General features: G+C 44.5%; 4 non-coding genes across 4 annotated transcripts; all 4 read left to right on the plus strand.

The window, feature by feature from the left end:
- The first annotated feature begins 945 nt into the window (after positions 1–945).
- On the plus strand, positions 946–1018 carry trnaf-gaa (transfer RNA phenylalanine (anticodon GAA)). The gene has a single exon. It is a non-coding gene; the product is annotated as a tRNA-Phe (tRNA).
- Positions 1019–10248: 9230 nt separating this feature from the next.
- On the plus strand, positions 10249–10321 carry trnaf-gaa (transfer RNA phenylalanine (anticodon GAA)). The gene has a single exon. It is a non-coding gene; the product is annotated as a tRNA-Phe (tRNA).
- A 4540-nt stretch (positions 10322–14861) lies between these two features.
- Positions 14862–14934, plus strand: trnaf-gaa (transfer RNA phenylalanine (anticodon GAA)). The gene has a single exon. It is a non-coding gene; the product is annotated as a tRNA-Phe (tRNA).
- A 4553-nt stretch (positions 14935–19487) lies between these two features.
- Positions 19488–19560, plus strand: trnaf-gaa (transfer RNA phenylalanine (anticodon GAA)). The gene has a single exon. It is a non-coding gene; the product is annotated as a tRNA-Phe (tRNA).
- Positions 19561–19999: the final 439 nt, after the last annotated feature.

Here is a 19999-nt window from a genome sequence, read left to right on the forward strand (position 1 = left end):
TTAACATGCGAGAAATCCCGGGTTCAAATCCCGGACGAGCCCTGTCTGCTGGCATTTTTAGATTAAGGTTATCTATTGGTTTCAGCCTTGCAGAAGGTGGAATTGACTTCCATACGGAGCTGGCTTGAGGACCAGACAACTGGATTCAAAGAGCTTGTCGACAAAATTGTAATTAACTAAATGTACAGATAGCCAAGTGGGAATATAAAGTTGTTGCTGTAATTGTGACCTGACTCCAAAAACAACAGGACTGGAATGGAATGGAATTCTTCAGTGTTTCTGTTGTTTGGCTTGCATTGACTCATCGATTTTCTTGCTTTTCACTTTGTCGATGCCTTTGAATAATTGTGGATCCTTCTTCAGGGTGTCTTCTTTCACCAGGTAGTTCTGACCTCTGATGATGTTGATTGTAATCAGCTTCAATTCGCTGATAGTTTTGGAAGTGAGCAGATTTCCTTTGCTTGAGTCTACAACATGGAACTCAGTCTGACATGTGGACCCATGGGAGGATTTGAATGCCATCCCTGCGTTGGAGTTGCATCCATCCAATAAGAGACCGAGTAGAAGTGACAGTTCTGTTAGTCGAATATGAGACTTTTAATGGCAGGGTTGTGAGTTTGAGTGCCATTCTGTTTTTCCCTTTTTTAAGGCTTCATGAGCAGAGAGTACAGGGAGTGTTTGAAATGAGCAAGTCTCGCTTTGATTCAGGACTCTTACCTCTCAGCAGCATCTCACTATGAAAGATTGAATTTGATCTAATTTCATTCTCAGCTCGGGGTCTGTGCGGCTCAATGGCACTTCTGGCTGTCTCCTGCTTCACAATCCATCAGTACTGAGAAAGCAATGGGGAATATTACTCACATGTTGTGTTCTTTAATTTTTTGGAAAACTTGAATGTATGTATTTTCTTCCAAAACAAGGACACCAAGCCACTGTCAATGTAAGGCTGAAATAGCTCAGTTGGGAGAGCGTTAGACTGAAGATCTAAAGGTCCCTGGTTCAATCCCGGGTTTCAGCAATTTTGCTTCCTTATGCGTCCCTTGCCTTGGTTCTGATTTTCCAGTTGCACAATTTACTTTGAAATTATTTACCAAGCACCAGTGGATTGAATTTGAGAAACAACACAGAGTCATTTACAGCACAGAAGGTGGTCGTTTGGCCTATCACGTCCATGCTGGCTCTCCCCGGAGCAATCTAGTCAGTTCCACTCACCAGCTCGGTCCCTTTCCTCCTGCAAGTTTCTTTCCTTCAAGTATCCATCCAATTTCCTTTTCAAATCATTGATTGTCTCTGCTTCCACCACACTCGTGGGCTAAGACATTACTACCCACAGCATAAAAAATTCCACCTCATCAAGGATGGGAAATACTTATATCATCTATATTTGCTTATTCTCTCTTTCCATGAGAATAGACTGACAGTCAACATGAAAGGAAACCCAAAAATCTTCGAGCAGCATGTAAATGATAAGTGGGTAGTAAGAGGTTGAGTCGGGCCTATGAGGGACAAAAAGGATAATATAAGCTTAGAGGTGCAGGGCAATGTTAATCTACTTAATGAGTACTTTGTATCAGTGATCACTAAGGAAGTGGAATTTGACAAAATATCAGTCGATGTGAAGAGAGTAAAGTCAATGGAGAGGGTACAAATTGAGAGAGGGAGGTACTAAAAAGGCTGGCTGTGCTTAGGGAAGATAAATCACCTGGTCCGGATGGCTCACATCCCAGGTTGCGAAAGGAAATGCGGATGCAGATAACGGAAGGGCTTGCTATAATCTTCCAATCTTCCCTGGATACGGGGGAGGTGTCAGAGGATTAAACAGTGGCAAATGCGACACCCTTATTCAAGAAAGGGTGTAAGGACAGTCCGGGTAACTACAGGCTAGTTAGATTAACAGCAGCGGTGGGTAAGGTTTTGGAAAGAATAATCAGGGTAAAAAATCAACAGTCACTTGGAGAGGTTCGAGTTAATTAAGGAGAGTGAGCATGGATTTATAAATGGGAGTTCATGCTTGACTAATCTAACTGCATTTTTTGATGAACTAACAGAGCAGGTTGATGAAGGGAATGCAGTGGATGTTGTTTATATGGATTTTAAGGAAGCGTTTGACAAGGTACCACATAAAAGGGCGGTTAACAAAATTGAGGTTCGTGGTATAGGAGGGTCAGTGTCCAATTGGATAGAAAATTGGTTTAAGGACAGAAAACAGCGAGTCTTATTAAATGGTTCTTTGTCAGACTGGAGGATAGTCGACAGTGGTGTTCCCCAAGGGTCAGTGCTAGAACCACTGCTTTTTTTGCTCAAGGTAATTGACTTGGATCTTGGAATACAGAGTAGAATCTCAAAATATGCCGATGACACCAAACCTGGAGGAGCGGCAAACAGTGAAGATGATATGAACTGCCTGCAACAGGACAGTGATAGGCTAGCAGAATGGGCAGACAGATGGCAGATGGAATTTAATAGTGACAAGTGTGAGGTGATGTATTTTGGCATAAGGAATAGGGAGAGGCAATATATACTTAATGGCACAGTTCTAAAGAGTTCTTCAAGATGGCTCCTGGGCTGGAAGCTCCCTAGGAAGCTCCCTTGCTGTTCAACTCTATCCATGGCCATCTGCTCCCATCCCTAACGTTTTCTCCCCCAATCTGCCCTCTTAAACTGTTTAAATTCCCCTGGCTCTTTAAATCAGTTCATTTTAGCCCTATCTAAAAGTTAACAGTTAGTTTAGTGTATGTTACCTGGGCCCACTGCCCTCCCCCAGCCACACCTGCTTTTTGTTTTCTCAATGAAATTGATCCGGATGAAACTGACGAGAACAGCTGCCGATACTTTAATCTCCGATCCTGCTGTTTTCACAGTCCAGAGTGTCTGCAGCCACGGCATGCGGTAAGTCCATTGAGGTGAAGAAGGAGCTGCGGGACCCGAGAGAAGTCCTGTGAAAAGGTGCCCCGAACACCCAAAACATCCACGAACGGCCCCCCCGGCCGCAACTTCAAAGCGCCCGCGGGAGATGGCTTGGAGAGCATCTGCAGCGCACTGACGGCAATGCTGCATGCCTTTATTTAAACCACTGCAAAAAAAAAAACCCTTAGCAAATGTAATCACCTCTAAGTCTGCCAAATGATGCTTCACCTCCCGAAGGACGTGGATGAGCTTTCCGGACGTCGATGGTGGGCACTGAGGAAATGGCTTATTACCTGCACCAGATTCCACCCCCCCTCACCCCCCCTCCCCCCCCCCTTTACCCCCCTTCCACCCCCCCACCCCGTCCCCTTCCCTGCTCCACCCTCTCAGCTCACCCCCTCACAACCCCGTCCCAGCCCACCCCCCCCTCGCACCATCTTCACCCCGCACCCCCTTCCCCTGCACCCCCCCCACCCCCTCCCTCTACCCCTCCCCCTTGCATCCCCTCCTCCCACCGGCACCATCCTACACCTGTGTAGGGGCCCCAACAACCCCACTGCCTTGTGGGCGTCTCGGGAGAGACCAAGGCTAAGGGAGTAAACCCGAACAGAAAATCCGGAGCGGAACCCCGTAGGCGGTCATGTGTCACCTTTGGCATGTTTCCGGCAGTTCCTGCAGCCATACTGGTGCCAAACGTCGTGTCCTGCACTCCTTTGGACCCCACCAGAAAGGCCGAGAGGGGGGTTTTGACGACTGGGCAACTCTCAACCTCCATAAATTTGCCCAGGCATGCGCCATGGAGAGGTCACTCCATAGTTGCCTCACAGCGACTGAAACAACACGGAAGGCAGCAGTTACGGGTTATAAGTCCAGATAAATTGGCGTAGAAACTGGGCGCCACGGGTTGCCTTTGTCGGTGGGAGAGGTCATTGCACCTCACTGGACAGCTACCGCCCGCCTCAAACCGGGCAGCCCCCGGTCAATAAGGTTCTGTCCCGCCACAGTCTGCCTGCTTCAATGGGTGCTTGGAGCTCAGGGTCATTGCCCGAAAGGTGGACTGACACACCGCACCAAACAACATGAAAAAAGGAAAGAAGGTACCAGCCCTTCGCTTTGCAAGCTGGAACGTCAGAACTATGTGTCCTGGCCTGTCGGAAGACCTTACACAAATCAACGATTCTCGGAAGACCGCCATCATTAACAACGAGCTCAGTAGACTCAATGTGGACATTGCAGCACTTCAGGAGACTCGCCTCCCCACGAGTGGCTCTCTAGCAGAGCAAGACTACACCTTCTTCTGGCAGGGCAGGGATCCTGAAGAACCAAGACAGCATGGAGTGGGCTTCGCCATCAGAAACTCCTTGCTCAGCATGATAGAGCCTCCCTCAAATGGCTCGGAACGCATACTGTCCATCCGACTGCTCACCACCTCTGGTCCAGTACACCTACTCAGCATCTATGCTCCAACACTCTGTTCCGCACCTGAAGCTAAAGACCAGTTCTATGAACAACTCCATAACATCATTAGCAGCATCCCCAACACCGAACACCTATTCCTGCTGGGGGACTTTAATGCCAGGGTTGGGGCCGACCATGACTCATGGCCCTCCTGCCTTGGGCGCTATGGCGTTGGAAGGATGAATGAGAACGGGCAGAGACTGCTTGAGTTGTGTACCTATCATAACCTCTGCATCACCAACTCGTTCTTTCACACTAAACCCTGTCACCAGGTTTCATGGAGGCACCCAAGATCACGTCGTTGGCACCAGCTAGACCTCATTGTCACAAGGCGAGCCGCCTTAAACAGTGTTCAAATCACACGCAGCTTCCACAGTGCGGACTGCGACACCGACCACTCCCTGGTGTGCAGCAAGGTTAGACTCAGACCAAAGAAGTTGCATCATTCCAAGCAGAAGGGCCACCCGCGCATCAACACGAGCAGAATTTCTCACCCACAGCTGTTACAAAAATTTCTAAATTCACTTGTAACAGCCCTTCAAAACACTCCCACAGGGGATGCTGAGACCAAGTGGGCCCACATCAGAGACGCCATCTATGAGTCAGCTTTTACCACCTACGGCAAAAGTGCGAAGAGAAATGCAGACTGGTTTCAATCTCATAATGAAGAGCTGGAACCTGTCATAGCCGCTAAGCGCATTGCACTTTTGAACTACAAGAAAGCCCCCAGCGATTTAACATCCGCAGCACTTAAAGCAGCCAGAAGTACTGCACAAAGAACAGCTAGGCGTTGCGCAAACGACTACTGGCAACACCTATGCAGTCATATTCAGCTGGCCTCAGACACCGGAAACATCAGAGGAATGTATGATGGCATGAAGAGAGCTCTTGGGCCAACCATCAAGAAGATCACCCCCCTCAAATCTAAATCGGGGGACATAATCACTGACCAACGCAAACAGATGGACCGCTGGGTTGAGCACTACCTAGAACTGTACTCCAGGGAGAATGCTGTCACTGAGACTGCCCTCAATGCAGCCCAGCCTCTACCAGTCATGGATGAGCTGGACATACAGCCAACCAAATCGGAACTCAGTGATGCCATTGATTCCCTAGCCAGCGGAAAAGCCCCTGGGAAGGACAGCATTACCCCTGAAATAATCAAGAGTGCCAAGCCTGCTATACTCTCAGCACTACATGAACTGCTATGCCTGTGCTGGGACGAGGGAGCAGTACCCCAGGACATGCGCGATGCCAACATCATCACCCTCTATAAAAACAAAGGTGACCGCGGTGACTGCAACAACTACCGTGGAATCTCCCTGCTCAGCATAGTGGGGAAAGTCTTTGCTCGAGTCGCTCTGAACAGGCTCCAGAAGCTGGCCGAGCGCGTCTACCCTGAGGCACAGTGTGGCTTTCGTGCAGAGAGATCGACTATTGACATGCTGTTCTCCCTTCGTCAGATACAGGAGAAATGCCGTGAACAACAGATGCCCCTCTACATTGCTTTCATTGATCTCACCAAAGCCTTTGACCTCGTCAGCAGACGTGGTCTCTTCAGACTACTAGAAAAGATCGGATGTCCACCAAAGCTACTAAGTATCATCACCTCATTCCATGACAATATGAAAGGCACAATTCAACATGGTGGCTCCTCATCAGAGCCCTTTCCTATCCTGAGTGGTGTGAAACAGGGCTGTGTTCTCGCACCCACACTTTTTGGGATTTTCTTCTCCCTGCTGCTTTCACATGCGTTCAAATCCTCTGAAGAAGGAATTTTCCTCCACACAAGATCAGGGGGCAGGCTGTTCAACCTTGCCCGTCTAAGAGCGAAGTCCAAAGTACGGAAAGTCCTCATCAGAGAACTCCTCTTTGCTGACGATGCTGCTTTAACATCTCACACTGAAGAATGCCTGCAGAGTCTCATCGACAGGTTTGCGTCTGCCTGCAATGAATTTGGCCTAACCATCAGCCTCAAGAAAACGAACATCATGGGGCAGGATGTCAGAAATGCTCCATCCATCAATATTGGCGACCACGCACTGGAAGTGGTTCAAGAGTTCACCTACCTAGGCTCAACTATCACCAGTAACCTGTCTCTAGATGCAGAAATCAACAAGCGCATGGGTAAGGCTTCCACTGCTATGTCCAGACTGGCCAAGAGAGTGTGGGAAAATGGCGCACTGACACGGAACACAAAAGTCCGAGTGTATCAGGCCTGTGTCCTCAGTACCTTGCTCTACGGCAGCGAGGCCTGGACAACGTATGCCAGCCAAGAGCGACGTCTCAATTCATTCCATCTTCGCTGCCTTCGGAGAATACTTGGCATCAGGTGGCAGGACTATATCTCCAACACAGAAGTCCTTGAAGCGGCCAACATCCCCAGCTTATACACACTACTGAGTCAGCGGCGCTTGAGATGGCTTGGCCATGTGAGCCGCATGGAAGATGGCAGGATCCCCAAAGACACATTGTACAGTGAGCTCGCCACTGGTATCAGACCCACCGGCCGTCCATGTCTCCGTTATAAAGACGTCTGCAAACGCGACATGAAATCGTGTGACATTGATCACAAGTCGTGGGAGTCAGTTGCCAGCATTCGCCAGAGCTGGCGGGCAGCCATAAAGACAGGGCTAAATTGTGGCGAGTCGAAGAGACTTAGTAGTTGGCAGGAAAAATGACAGAGGCGCAAGGGGAGAGCCAAATGTGCAACAGCCCCAACAAACAAATTTCTCTGCAGCACCTGTGGAAGAGCCTGTCACTCCAGAATTGGCCTTTATAGCCACTCCAGGCGCTGCTTCACAAACCACTGACCACCTCCAGGCGCGTATCCATTGTCTCTCGAGATAAGGAGGCCCAAAAGAAAGAGTGTACTGGAATAGAGGGACTTGGGGTTCATGTGCATCAATCTTTGAAGGAGGCAAGTCATATTGCGAGAGTGGTTCGCAAAGCATATGGGATCTTGGGCTTTATAAGTAGAGGCATTGAGTACAAAAGCAGGGAAGTTATGCTGAACCATTATAAAACTCTGGTTAGGCCCCAATTGGAGTGTTGCTTCCAGTTCTGCTCAGCAGACTTTAGAAAGAATGTGAGGGTCCTTGAGAGGACGCAGAGGCGATTTACCAGAATGGATCCAGGGATGGGGGATTTTAGTTACAAGGTTAGGTTGGAAAAGCTAGGATTATTCTGCCTTTCTCAAAGGAGATTGAGTGGAGAATTGATAGAGGTGTATAACACCTCTAGAGAACAGGCCATCCTGGACTGGGTATTGTGTAATGAGAAAGGATTAGTTAACAATCTTGATGTGTGGGGTACCTTGGGGAAGTGCGCCCATAATATGATAAAATTCTTCATTAAGATGGAGAGTGAGAGAGTTGATTCCGAGACTCGGGTCCTGAATCTAAACAAAGAAAACTATGAAGGTATGAGGCGGGAGTTGGCTATGATAGATTGGGGAACGTTACTTAAAGGGTTGACAGTGGATAGGCAATGGCTAGCATTTAAAGAGCGCATGGATGAATTACAACAATTGTTCATTCCTGTCTGTGCAAAAGTAAAACAGGAAGGGTGGCTCAACTGTGGCTTACAAAAGAAATTAAGGGAAGTATTAGATCCAAGGAGGAGAAATATAAAATGGCCAGAACAAGCAGCAAACCTGAAGATTGTGAGCAGTTTGGAATTTAGCAGAGGAGGACAAAAGGATTGATTAAGAAGGGGGAAATAGAGTATGACAGTAAGCTAGCAGAGAACATAAAAACTGACTGTAAAAGCTTCTATAGATATGTGTAGAGAAAAAGATTAGTGAAGACAAATGTGGGCCCCTTACAGTCAGAAACGGGGGAATTTATAATGGGGAACAAAGAAATGGCAGACCAATTAAATACATACTTTGGATCTGTCTTCACAAAGGAGGATACAAATTATCTCCCAGAAATGTTGGGGAACATAGGGTCTAGTGAGAAGGAGGAACTGTATGAAATCAGTATTTGCAGGGAATGTTTGGGAAATTGATGGGATTGAAGGCCAATAAATCCCCAGGGCCTGATAATCTACATCCCAGAGTACTTAAGGAAGTGGCCCTTGAAATAGCAGATGCATTTCTGGTCTTTTTTCAAAATTCTATCGACTCTGGAACAGTTCCAATGGATTGGACGGTAGTTAATGTAACTCCACTTTTTAAAAAAAGAGGCAGAAAGAAAACAGCGAATTATATACCGGTTAGCCTGACATCAGTCGTGGGGAAAATGCTGGAGTCCATTATAAAAGATGTAATAGCAGAGTGCAATAATAACTCGTCTCCACTCCGAGTATTTCTAAATCCCACACATTCACTATAATGTGAACAATTATTTCCTGTTGTGTCTCTCTCAGATTTGTAAACTTCACTGTATTGGAGTGAGGTGACATCTACTGGCGGGAAGCAAGAACTGCAAGCAAGCAGCAGAAACTCCACAGTCTGTCAGGGTTAAAGAAACATTGCAATGTGAGGATCCAGCGAAGTGGTTTGATTGGGTAGATGGAGACATGATTCTACTTGTGGTGGTGTCTGAAGCAAAGGCCAGAAATACAAAATTGTCATTAATAAAAGAAATGAGGAATTCATGAAAAATGTAGTAACGTAGTGAATGGTTAGAATGTGGATAGAATAGAAAGTGAGATTGGATGGACAGAAGCAGTCTGAAAGGATGGCTGAAACAAAAGGTGAGTGCCCTGAAACGTTAACTGTGTTTCTCACAGCACAGATGCTGCCAGAGCTGCTGAACATTTCCAGCACTTTCTGTTTTTATTTCAGCATTTGCAGGATGTTGCTTTGATCTGAAAAAAAATGGATGATTGGCTGGGGTGTTCCAGTGAAATTCCACAGCAGCTAATAAAGCCTGACTTGTCAGTGGCTCGTTGGTCTAGGGGTATGATTCTCGCTTTGGGAGTATGGTTAATTAACATGTGAGAGATCCCGGGTTCAAGTCCCGGACGAGCCCTGGTCTGCTGGCATTTTTAGATTAAGGTTATCTATTGGTTTCAGCCTTGCAGAAGGTGGAATTGACTTCCACACGGAGCTGGCTTGAGGACCAGACAACTGGATTCAAAGAGCTTGTCGACAAAATTGTAATTAACTAAATGTACAGATAGCCAAGTGGGAATATAAAGTTGTTGCTGTAATTGTGACCTGACTCCAAAAACAACAGGACTGGAATGGAATGGAATTCTTCAGTGTTTCTGTTGTTTGGCTTGCATTGACTCATCGATTTTCTTGTTTTTCACTTTGTCGATGCCTTTGAATAATTGTGGATCCTTCTTCAGGGTGTCTTCTTTCACCAGGTAGTTCTGACCTCTGATGATGTTGATTGTAATCAGCTTCAATTCGCTGATAGTTTTGGAAGTGAGCAGATTTCGTTTGCTTGAGTCTACAACATGGAACTCAGTCTGACATGTGGACCCATGGGAGGATTTGAATGCCATCCCTGCGTTGGAGTTGCATCCATCCAATAAGAGACCGAGTAGAAGTGACAGTTCTGTCAGTCGAATATGAGACTTTTCATGGCAGGGTTGTGAGTTTGAGTGCCATTCTGTTTTTCCCTTTTTTAAGGCTTCATGAGCAGAGAGTACAGGGAGTGTTTGAAATGAGCAAGTCTCGCTTTGATTCAGGACTCTTACCTCTCAGCAGCATCTCACGATGAAAGATTGAATTTGATCTCATTTCATTCTCAGCTCGGGGTCTGTGCGGCTCATTGGCTCTTCTGGCTGTCTCCCGCTTCACAATCCATCAGTACTGAGAAAGCAATGGGGAATATTACTCACATGTTGTGTTCTTTAATTTTTTGGAAAACTTGAATGTATGTATTTTCTTCCAAAACAAGGACACCAAGCTGTTGTTAATGTAGGGCTGAAATAGCTCAGTTGGGAGAGCGTTAGACTGAAGATCTAAAGGTCCCTGGTTCAATCCCGGGTTTCAGCAATTTCGCTTCCTTATGCGTCCCTTGCCTTGGTTTTGATTTTCCAGTTGCACAATTTACTTTGAGATTATTTCCCAAACACCAGTGGATTGAATTTGAGAAACAACACAGAGTCATTTACAACATAGAAGGTGGTCATTTGGCCTATCACGTCCGTGCTGGCTCTCCCCGGAGCAATCCAGTCAGTTCCACTCACCAGCTCGATCCCTTTCCTCCTGCAAGTTTCTTTCCTTCAAGTATCCATCCAATTTCCTTTTCAAATCATTGATTGTCTCTGCTTCCACCACACTCGTGGGCCAAGACATTACCACCCACAACATAAAAAATTCCACCTCATCAAGGATGGGAAATACTTACATCTTCTATATTTGCTTATTCTCTATTTCTATGAGAATAGACTGGCAGTCAACATGAAAGGAAACCCAAAAATCTTCGAGCAGCATGTAAATGATAAGTGAGTAGTAAGAGGTTGAGTCGGGCCTATTAGGGACAAAAAGGATAATATAAGCTTAGAGGTGCAGGGCAATGTTAATCTACTTAATGAGTACTTTGCATCAGTGATCACTGAGGAAGTGGAATTTGACAAAATATCAGTCGAAGTGAAGAAAGTAGAGTCAATGGAGAGGGTACAAATTAGGAGAGGGAGGTACTAAAAAGGCTGGCTGTGCTTAGGGAAGATAAATCACCTGGTCCAGATGGCTCACATCCCAGGTTGCGAAAGGAAATGCGGATGCAGATAACGGAAGGGCTTGCTATAATCTTCCAATCTTCGCTGGATACGGGGGAGGTGCCAGAGGATTAAACAGTGGCAAATGCGACACCCTTATTCAAGAAAGGGTGTAAGGACAGTCCGGGTAACTACAGGCTAGTTAGATTAACAGCAGCGGTGGGTAAGGTTTTAAAAAGAATAATCAGGGTAAAAAATCAACAGTCACTTGGAGAGGTTCGAGTTAATTAAGGAGAGTGAGCATGGATTTATAAATGGGAGTTCATGCTTGACTAATCTAACTGCATTTTTTGATGAACTAACAGAGCAGGTTGATGAAGGGAATGCAGTGGATGTTGTTTATATGGATTTTAAGGAAGCGTTTGACAAGGTACCACATAAAAGGGCGGTTAACAAAATTGAGGTTCGTGGTATAGGAGGGTCAGTGTCCAATTGGATAGAAAATTGGTTTAAGGACAGAAAACAGCGAGTCTTATTAAATGGTTCTTTGTCAGACTGGAGGATAGTCGACAGTGGTGTTCCCCAAGGGTCAGTGCTAGAACCACTGTTTTTTTTGCTCAAGGTAAGTGACTTGGATCTTGGAATACAGAGTAGAATCTCAAAATATGCCAATGACACCAAACCTGGAGGAGCGGCAAACAGTGAAGATGATATGAACTGCCTGCAACAGGACAGTGATAGGCTCGCAGAATGGGCAGACAGATGGCAGATGGAATTTAATAGTGACAAGTGTGAGGTGATGTATTTTGGCATAAGGAATAGGGAGAGGCAATATATACTTAATGGCACAGTTCTAAAGAGTATACTGGAATAGAGGGACTTGGGGTTCATGTGCATCAATCTTTGAAGGAGGCAAGTCATATTGCGAGAGTGGTTCGCAAAGCATATGGGATCTTGGGCTTTATCAGTAGAGGCATTGAGTACAAAAGCAGGGAAGTTATGCTGAACCATTATAAAACTCTGGTTAGGCCCCAATTGGAGTGTTGCTTCCAGTTCTGCTCAGCAGACTTTAGAAAGAATGTGAGGGTCCTTGAGAGGACGCAGAGGCAATTTACCAGAATGGATCCAGGGATGGGGGATTTTAGTTACAAGGTTAGGTTGGAAAAGCTAGGATTATTCTGCCTTTCTCAAAGGAGATTGAGTGGAGAATTGATAGAGGTGTATAACACCTCTAGAGAACAGGCCATCCTGGACTGGGTATTGTGTAATGAGAAAGGATTAGTTAACAATCTTGTTGTGTGGGGTCCCTTGGGGAAGTGCGCCCATAATATGATAAAATTCTTCATTAAGATGGAGAGTGAGAGAGTTGATTCCGAGACTCGGGTCCTGAATCTAAACAAAGAAAACTATGAAGGTATGAGGCGGGAGTTGGCTATGATAGATTGGGGAACGTTACTTAAAGGGTTGACAGTGGATAGGCAATGGCTAGCATTTAAAGAGCGCATGGATGAATTACAACAATTGTTCATTCCTGTCTGTGCAAAAGTAAAACAGGAAGGGTGGCTCAACTGTGGCTTACAAAAGAAATTAAGGAAAGTATTAGATCCAAGGAGGAGAAATATAAAATGGCCAGAACAAGCAGCAAACCTGAAGATTGTGAGCAGTTTGGAATTTAGCAGAGGAGGACAAAAGGATTGATTAAGAAGGGGGAAATAGAGTATGAGAGTAAGCTAGCAGAGAACATAAAAACTGACTGTAAAAGCTTCTATAGATATGTGTAGAGAAAAAGATTAGTGAAGACAAATGTGGGCCCCTTACAGTCAGAAACGGGGGAATTTATAATGGGGAACAAAGAAATGGCAGACCAATTAAATACATACTTTGGATCTGTCTTCACAAAGGAGGATACAAATTATCTCCCAGAAATGTTGGGGAACATAGGGTCTAGTGAGAAGGAGGAACTGTATGAAATCAGTATTAGTAGGGAATGTTTGGGAAATTGATGGGATTGAAGGCCGATAAATCCCCAGGGCCTGATAATCTACATCCCAGAGTACTTAAGGAAGTGGCCCTTGAAATGGCAGATGCATTTCTGGTCTTTTTTCAAAATTCTATCGACTCTGGAACAGTTCCAATGGATTGGACGGTAGTTAATGTAACTCCACTTTTTAAAAAAAGAGGCAGAAAGAAAACAGCGAATTATATACCGGTTAGCCTGACATCAGTCGTGGGGAAAATGCTGGAGTCCATTATAAAAGATGTAATAGCAGAGTGCAATAATAACTCGTCTCCACTCCGAGTATTTCTAAATCCCACACATTCACTATAATGTGAACAATTATTTCCTGTTGTGTCTCTCTCAGATTTGTAAACTTCACTGTATTGGAGTGAGGTGACATCTACTGGCGGGAATCAAGAACTGCAAGCAAGCAGCAGAAACTCCACAGTCTGTCAGGGTTAAAGAAACATTGCAATGTGAGGATACAGCGAAGTGGTTTGATTGGGTAGATGGAGACATGATTCCACTTGTGGTGGTGTCTGAAGCAAAGGCCAGAAATACAAAATTGTCATTAATAAAAGAAATGAGGAATTCATGAAAAATGTAGCAACGTAGTGAATGGTTAGAATGTGGATAGAATAGAAAGTGAGATTGGATGGACAGAAGCAGTCTGAAAGGATGGCTGAAACAAAAGGTGAGTGCCCTGAAACGTTAACTGTGTTTCTCACAGCATAGATGCTGCCAGAGCTGCTGAACATTTCCAGCACTTTCTGTTTTTATTTCAGCATTTGCAGGATGTTGCTTTGATCTGAAAAAAAATGGATGATTGGCTGGGGTGTTCCAGTGAAATTCCACAGCAGCTAATAAAGCCTGACTTGTCAGTGGCTCGTTGGTCTAGGGGTATGGTTCTCGCTTTGGGAGTATGGTTAATTAACATGTGAGAGATCCTGGGTTCAAGTCCCGGACGAGCCCTGGTCTGCTGGCATTTTTAGATTAAGGTTATCTATTGGTTTCAGCCTTGCAGAAGGTGGAATTGACTTCCATACGGAGCTGGCTTGAGGACCAGACAACTGGATTCAAAGAGCTTGTCGACAAAATTGTAATTAACTAAATGTACAGATAGCCAAGTGGGAATATAAAGTTGTTGCTGTAATTGTGACCTGACTCCAAAAACAACAGGACTGGAATGGAATGGAATTCTTCAGTGTTTCTGTTGTTTGGCTTGCATTGACTCATCGATTTTCTTGTTTTTCACTTTGTCGATGCCTTTGAATAATTGTGGATCCTTCTTCAGGGTGTCTTCTTTCACCAGGTAGTTCTGACCTCTGATGATGTTGATTGTAATCAGCTTCAATTCGCTGATAGTTTTGGAAGTGAGCAGATTTCGTTTGCTTGAGTCTACAACATGGAACTCAGTCTGACATGTGGACCCATGGGAGGATTTGAATGCCATCCCTGCGTTGGAGTTGCATCCATCCAATAAGAGACCGAGTAGAAGTGACAGTTCTGTCAGTCGAATATGACACTTTTAATGGCAGGGTTGTGAGTTTGAGTGCCATTCTGTTTTTCCCTTTTTTAAGGCTTCATGAGCAGAGAGTACAGGGAGTGTTTGAAATGAGCAAGTCTCGCTTTGATTCAGGACTCTTACCTCTCAGCAGCATCTCACGATGAAAGATTGAATTTGATCTCATTTCATTCTCAGCTCGGGGTCTGTGCGGCTCAGTGGCTCTTCTGGCTGTCTCCCGCTTCACAATCAATCAGTACTGAGAAAGCAATGGGGAATATTACTCACATGTTGTGTTCTTTAATTTTTTGGAAAACTTGAATGTATGTATTTTCTTCCAAAACAAGGACACCAAGCCGTTGTTAATGTAGGGCTGAAATAGCTCAGTTGGGAGAGCGTTAGACTGAAGATCGAAAGGTCCCTGGTTCAATCCCGGGTTTCAGCAATTTCGCTTCCTTATGCGTCCCTTGCCTTGGTTTTGATTTTCCAGTTGCACAATTTACTTTGAGATTATTTCCCAAACACCAGTGGATTGAATTTGAGAAACAACACAGAGTCATTTACAACATAGAAGGTGGTCATTTGGCCTATCACGTCCGTGCTGGCTCTCCCCGGAGCAATCTAGTCAGTTCCACTCACCAGCTCGATCCCTTTCCTCCTGCAAGTTTCTTTCCTTCAAGTATCCATCCAATTTCCTTTTCAAATCATTGATTGTCTCTGCTTCCACCTCACTCGTGGGCCAAGACATTACCACCCACAACATAAAAAATTCCACCTCATCAAGGATGGGAAATACTTACATCTTCTATATTTGCTTATTCTCTATTTCTATGAGAATAGACTGGCAGTCAACATGAAAGGAAACCCAAAAATCTTCGAGCAACATGTAAATGATAAGTGAGTAGTATGAGGTTGAGTCGGGCCGATGAGGGACAAAAAGGATAATATAAGCTTAGAGGTGCAGGGCAATGTTAATCTACTTAATGAGTACTTTGCATCAGTGATCACTGAGGAAGTGGAATTTGACAAAATATCAGTCGAAGTGAAGAAAGTAGAGTCAATGGAGAGGGTACAAATTAGGAGAGGGAGGTACTAAAAAGGCTGGCTGTGCTTAGGGAAGATAAATCACCTGGTCCGGATGGCTCACATCCCAGGTTGCGAAAGGAAATGCGGATGCAGATAACGGAAGGGCTTGCTATAATCTTCCAATCTTCCCTGGATACGGGGGAGGTGCCAGAGGATTAAACAGTGGCAAATGCGACACCCTTATTCAAGAAAGGGTGTAAGGACAGTCCGGGTAACTACAGGCTAGTTAGATTAACAGCAGCGGTGGGTAAGGTTTTAAAAAGAATAATCAGGGTAAAAAATCAACAGTCACTTGGAGAGGTTCGAGTTAATTAAGGAGAGTGAGCATGGATTTATAAATGGGAGTTCATGCTTGACTAATCTAACTGCATTTTTTGATGAACTAACAGAGCAGGTTGATGAAGGGAATGCAGTGGATGTTGTTGATATGGATTTTAAGGAAGCGTTTGACAAGGTACCACATAAAAGGGCGGTTAACAAAATTGAGGTTCGTGGTATAGGAGGGTCAGTGTCCAATTGGATAGAAAATTGGTTTAAGGACAGAAAACAGCGAGTCTTATTAAATGGTTCTTTGTCAGACTGGAGGATAGTCGACAGTGGTGTTCCCCAAGGGTCAGTGCTAGAACCACTGTTTTTTTTGCTCAAGGTAAGTGACTTGGATCTTGGAATACAGAGTAGAATCTCAAAATATGCCGATGACACCAAACCTGGAGGAGCGGCAAACAGTGAAGATGATATGAACTGCCTGCAACAGGACAGTGATAGGCTAGCAGAATGGGCAGACAGGTGGCAGATGGAATTTAATAGTGACAAGTGTGAGGTGATGTATTTTGGCATAAGGAATAGGGAGAGGCAATATATACTTAATGGCACAGTTCTAAAGAGTGTTCTGGAATAGAGGGACTTGGGGTTTATGTGCATCAATCTTTGAAGGAGGCAAGTCATATTGCGAGAGTGGTTCGCAAAGCATATGGGATCTTGGGCTTTATAAACAGAGGCATTGAGTACAAAAGCAGGGAAGTTATGCTGAACCATTATAAAACTCTGGTTAGGCCCCAATTGGAGTGTTGCTTCCAGTTCTGCTCAGCAGACTTTAGAAAGAATGTGAGGGTCCTTGAGAGGACGCAGAGGTGATTTACCAGAATGGATCCAGGGATGGGGGATTTTAGTTACAAGGTTAGGTTGGAAAAGCTAGGATTATTCTGCCTTTCTCAAAGGAGATTGAGTGGAGAATTGATAGAGGTGTATAACACCTCTAGAGAACAGGCCATCCTGGACTGGGTATTGTGTAATGAGAAAGGATTAGTTAACAATCTTGTTGTGTGGGGTCCCTTGGGGAAGTGCGCCCATAATATGATAAAATTCTTCATTAAGATGGAGAGTGAGAGAGTTGATTCCGAGACTCGGGTCCTGAATCTAAACAAAGAAAACTATGAAGGTATGAGGCGGGAGTTGGCGATGATAGATTGGGGAACGTTACTTAAAGGGTTGACAGTGGATAGGCAATGGCTAGCATTTAAAGAGCGCATGGATGAATTACAACAATTGTTCATTCCTGTCTGTGCAAAAGTAAAACAGGAAGGGTGGCTCAACTGTGGCTTACAAAAGAAATTAAGGAAAGTATTAGATCCAAGGAGGAGAAATATAAAATGGCCAGAACAAGCAGCAAACCTGAAGATTGTGAGCAGTTTGGAATTTAGCAGAGGAGGACAAAAGGATTGATTAAGAAGGGGGAAATAGAGTATGAGAGTAAGCTAGCAGAGAACATAAAAACTGACTGTAAAAGCTTCTATAGATATGTGTAGAGAAAAAGATTAGTGAAGACAAATGTGGGCCCCTTACAGTCAGAAACGGGGGAATTTATAATGGGGAACAAAGAAATGGCAGACCAATTAAATACATACTTTGGATCTGTCTTCACAAAGGAGGATACAAATTATCTCCCAGAAATGTTGGGGAACATAGGGTCTAATGAGAAGGAGGAACTGTATGAAATCAGTATTAGTAGGGAATGTTTGGGAAATTGATGGGATTGAAGGCCGATAAATCCCCAAGGCCTGATAATCTGCATCCCAGAGTACTTAAGGAAGTGGCCCTTGAAATAGCAGATGCATTTCTGGTCTTTTTTCAAAATTCTGTAGACTCTGGAACAGTTCAAATGGATTGGATGGTAGTTAATGTAACTCCACTATTTAAAAAAAGAGGCAGAAAGAAAACAGCGAATTATATACCGGTTAGCCTGACATCAGTCGTGGGGAAAATGCTGGAGTCCATTATAAAAGATGTAATAGCAGAGTGCAATAATAACTCGTCTCCACTCCTAGTATTTCTAAATCCCACATATTCACTATAATGTGAACAATTATTTCCTGTTGTGTCTCTCTCAGATTTGTAAACTTCACTGTATTGGAGTGAGGTGACATTTTACTGGCGGGAAGCAAGAACTGCAATGAAGCAGCAGAAACTCCACAGTCTGTCAGGGTTAAAGAAACATTGCAATGTGAGGAGAGAGCGAAGTGGTTTGATTGGGTAGATGGAGACATGATTCCACTTGTGGTGGTGTCTGAAGCAAAGGCCAGAAATACAAAATTGTCATTAATAAAAGAAATGAGGAATTCATGAAAAATGTAGTAACGTAGTGAATGGTTAGAATGTGGATAGAATAGAAAGTGAGATTGGATGGACAGAAGCAGTCTGAAAGGATGGCTGAAACAAAAGGTGAGTGCCCAGAAACGTTAACTGTGTTTCTCACAGCACAGATGCTGCCAGAGCTGCTGAACATTTCCAGCACTTTCTGTTTTTATTTCAGCATTTGCAGGATGTTGCTTTGATCTGAAAAAAAATGGATGATTGGCTGGGGTGTTCCAGTGAAATTCCACAGCAGCTAATAAAGCCTGACTTGTCAGTGGCTTGTTGGTCTTGGGGTATGATTCTCGCTTAGGGGGAATAGTTAATTAACATGCGAGAGATCCCGGGTTCAAGTCCTGAACGAGCCCTGGTCTGCTGGCATTTTTAGATTAAGGTTATCTATTGGTTTCAGCCTTGCAGAAGGTGGAATTGACTTCCATACGGAGCTGGCTTGAGGACCAGACAACTGGATTCAAACAGCTTGTCGACAAAATTGTAATTAACTAAATGTACAGATAGCCAAGTGGGAATATAAAGTTGTTGCTGTAATTGTGAACTGACTCCAAAAACAACAGGACTGGGTTCTCGACTGGAATGGAATGGAATTCTTCAGTGTTTCTGTTGTTTGGCTTGCATTGACTCATCGATTTTCTTGGTTTTCACTTTGTCGATGCCTTTGAATAATTGTGGATCCTTCTTCAGGGTGTCTTCTTTCACCAGGTAGTTCTGACCTCTGATGATGTTGATTGTAATCAGCTTCAATTCGCTGATAGTTTTGGAAGTGAGCAGATTTCCTTTGCTTGAGTCTACAACATGGAACTCAGTCTGACATGTAGACCCATGGGAGGATTTGAATGCCATCCCTGCGTTGGAGTTGCATCCATCCAATAAGAGACCGAGTAGAAGTGACAGTTCTGTCAGTCGAATATGAGACTTTTAATGGCAGGGTTGTGAGTTTGAGTGCCATTCTGTTTTTCCCTTTTTTAAGGCTTCATGAGCAGAGAGTACAGGGAGTGTTTGAAATGAGCAAGTCTCGCTTTGATTCAGGACTCTTACCTCTCAGCAGCATCTCACGATGAAAGATTGAATTTGATCTCATTTCATTCTCAGCTCGGGGTCTGTGCGGCTCAGTGGCACTTCTGGCTGTCTCCCGCTTCACAATCCATCAGTACTGAGAAAGCAATGGGGAATATTACTCACATGTTGTGTTCTTTAATTTTTTGGAAAACTTGAATGTATGTATTTTCTTCCAAAACAAGGACACCAAACCGCTGTTAATGTAGGGCTGAAATAGCTCAGTTGGGAGAGCGTTAGACTGAAGATCTAAAGGTCCCTGGTTCAATCCCGGGTTTCAGCAATTTTGCTTCCTTATGCGTCCCTTGCCTTGGTTCTGATTTTCCAGTTGCACAATTTACTTTGAGATTATTTCCCAAGCACCAGTGGATTGAATTTGAGAAACAACACAGAGTCATTTACAACATAGAAGGTGGTCATTTGGCCTATCACGTCCATGCTGGCTCTCCCCGGAGCAATCTAGTCAGTTCCACTCACCAGCTCGATCCCTTTCCTCCTGCAAGTTTCTTTCCTTCAAGTATCCATCCAATTTCCTTTTCAAATCATTGATTGTCTCTGCTTCCACCACAATCGTGGGCCAAGACATTACCACCCACAACATAAAAAATTCCACCTCATCAAGGATGGGAAATACTTACATCTTCTATATTTGCTTATTCTCTATTTCTATGAGAATAGACTGGCAGTCAACATGAAAAGAAACCCAAAAATCTTCGAGCAGC

This window comes from Heterodontus francisci, chromosome 35, assembly GCF_036365525.1.
Source record: "Heterodontus francisci isolate sHetFra1 chromosome 35, sHetFra1.hap1, whole genome shotgun sequence".
NCBI lineage: Eukaryota > Metazoa > Chordata > Chondrichthyes > Heterodontiformes > Heterodontidae > Heterodontus > Heterodontus francisci.